This window comes from Nanorana parkeri, unplaced genomic scaffold, assembly GCF_000935625.1.
Source record: "Nanorana parkeri isolate BGI_ZX_2015 unplaced genomic scaffold, ASM93562v1 scaffold1997, whole genome shotgun sequence".
In the NCBI taxonomy this organism is placed as follows: domain Eukaryota; kingdom Metazoa; phylum Chordata; class Amphibia; order Anura; family Dicroglossidae; genus Nanorana; species Nanorana parkeri.
This window is the reverse complement of record NW_017308265.1, coordinates 65,901-68,028: the sequence shown is the minus strand read 5'-3', so window position 1 is coordinate 68,028 and position 2,128 is coordinate 65,901. Positions and strand designations below refer to the sequence as shown.

At 42.6% G+C, this 2,128-nt stretch overlaps 1 protein-coding gene across 1 annotated transcript in view; it reads right to left on the bottom strand.

Annotated features, from left to right (window-relative positions):
* The window catches only part of TPR (translocated promoter region, nuclear basket protein), an 81,035-nt gene that overhangs the window by 30,321 nt on the left and 48,586 nt on the right, over window positions 1–2,128 (bottom strand). The gene's annotated exons all lie outside the window — the stretch shown is intronic.

Below are 2,128 nucleotides of genomic sequence, written 5' to 3'. Positions count from 1 at the left end.
GACAACTAAGAGGAGGGGAAAAAAAAAAGGAACACATTTTTAAAGTTTCCCCAAATTCTTTAAAGTTACACAAAGAATTAAAAAAACTATTTTTTTTTTTTTAAAGTCCCCACCCCTACATACACGCATGTAAACATGCGTCAGGTGCGCATACCTGCGAAAACGACGATGGCGCCCATTACGCCGCACATGTTACATATCGCCGCGAACGTCGCAGTGAGAGCAATGGTTCTAGGGCCATCAATCACTGATAACACTAAACTGATGAGCGGTAAAAGCTTTTAAAGTGTCGCCTATGGCCAATTTTGGGTATGCTAGTTTTTTTTGCGATTTTGCGCAATTTTTGAGCTTGACATGTTTGGTGTCTATTTACCCGACGTGACCCCGTCTTTTTATATTTTACCAAAAAAAGTGGGTAATATTAGTTGCGTTATAACAATGTAAAAAAAAAATAAATAATAATTTTCAGTCATTTCTCCTGAATATAGTAAAAAATAAAAGCCCCCAGTGGTGATTAAATACCACCAAAATAAAGCTCTATCTGTCCCCACAAAAAGGGTATAAAATTCATTTCAGTACAGCGTTGCATGACGGAATAAACGTCAGTCAAAGTACCGCAGCGCTGAATACTGAACAATGGCCTGGCCAAGGAAGGGGGTGTAACACCGCGGACTTCAAGCGGTTAATTAAACTGACCTCTCAATGGTGGAATGAAACACCTCGCTGCGCGAATACACGCAGAAAGGAACGGCAGATCAATAGTTGCTTCTAAAATCTGCCCTTCCAGGGCACCCTAAAAACAGATTTCTGACCAATTTGTAGCCAACGAATCTGCCCATACTTACCTTTCTTTTGCTAGGTGTTAGGTCTAGAGTTGCCTTTTATGTGTGTTATGTCACTATGTCAGCTATATGTTGAAACAGTCTATGCAAGTAATATTCTTATATGAACAATATAACACATTTAGATTCTGCGTACGTGTCAGCAGTGTGAGCATTTCCCTTTTTCCATACTGTGTACGTGACTGACTGTGTATATAAACTGCGCCTTTTCCATAATAAACTCGAACATGATTAGACTTACAAACTGTGTCTGTCCGATTGCTTCCCGGAGCTCTGTATAAGGATTTCTATGGTGTGTCCGGTTCCGAGTGGTCTTCAAATTAACCCCTTACACTAGGGTTAGGGTTATAACTTGATTTGAGCCGCGGTAATTTTTGCTTTGGGTGCAGAAACACATTTCAGGAATACAGCGTAGCGTCTCTTACCCTGTCCGAGATCTCCGCTGTGTCCTCCGGCCGATTCCAGGTTCCGCCCCTTGCGAGCGTACGCGTCGCAGGGGGGCGGAAACCGGCGGGAAGTTTAAAAGTAAAAAAAAAAAATTAAAAAGAGCAAAAAAAGGAAAAAAAATAATAATAATCACACCGCCAGGGAGGTTAACCCCTTCGTGACTAACGACGTACAGTGTACGTCTCCAGCTGTCGCCAGATCGCTTCTGCGTCCCGAAGAAGGGGCCGCCCACCCCCGCCATTGAGGCCGGGCTTTTGGTGTGTCATTGCTTCTTTAACCCCTTCATGACTGAGGCCTTTTTTTCATTTTTTGCACCCATGTTATATTCCACATTTTAGGCCTGAAAATGACTTAAAACCCCCCAACATGATATATTTTCTGAATGCCGAGACCCTATAGAATAAAATGGTGGTAGGTCCAAATTTTTATGTTGCGCAATATTAACGCAACTCCTTATTAAACCCCAATATTTAGTGAAAAATTTAATTAAATGCCGCAAAACACAACAAAATACCCATTTTTTTTAATGAAATATAAAAGATGAGGTTACAACGAGTAAAACGATACCCAACTTGCCCAGGTTACAAATTGCGTGCATCCGTAAAACGGCAAAAAACCCCAGTACCCCAAAAAGTCCATAGAAGACGCTTTAAAAGCCCCCACAGGTCATCAATTTAGAGATACCCCAAAATACTGGCCCTAGAATTATTGCTCTCACTCCGGCGTGCGCGGCGATACCCAACATGTGTAGCGCGTTCGTCGTTTTCATACGTAGGCGCACCCGACGCGTGTTTACGTGGCGACGTGCGTGCTCGCGGGGGCGGGGGACTTTTAAAAAA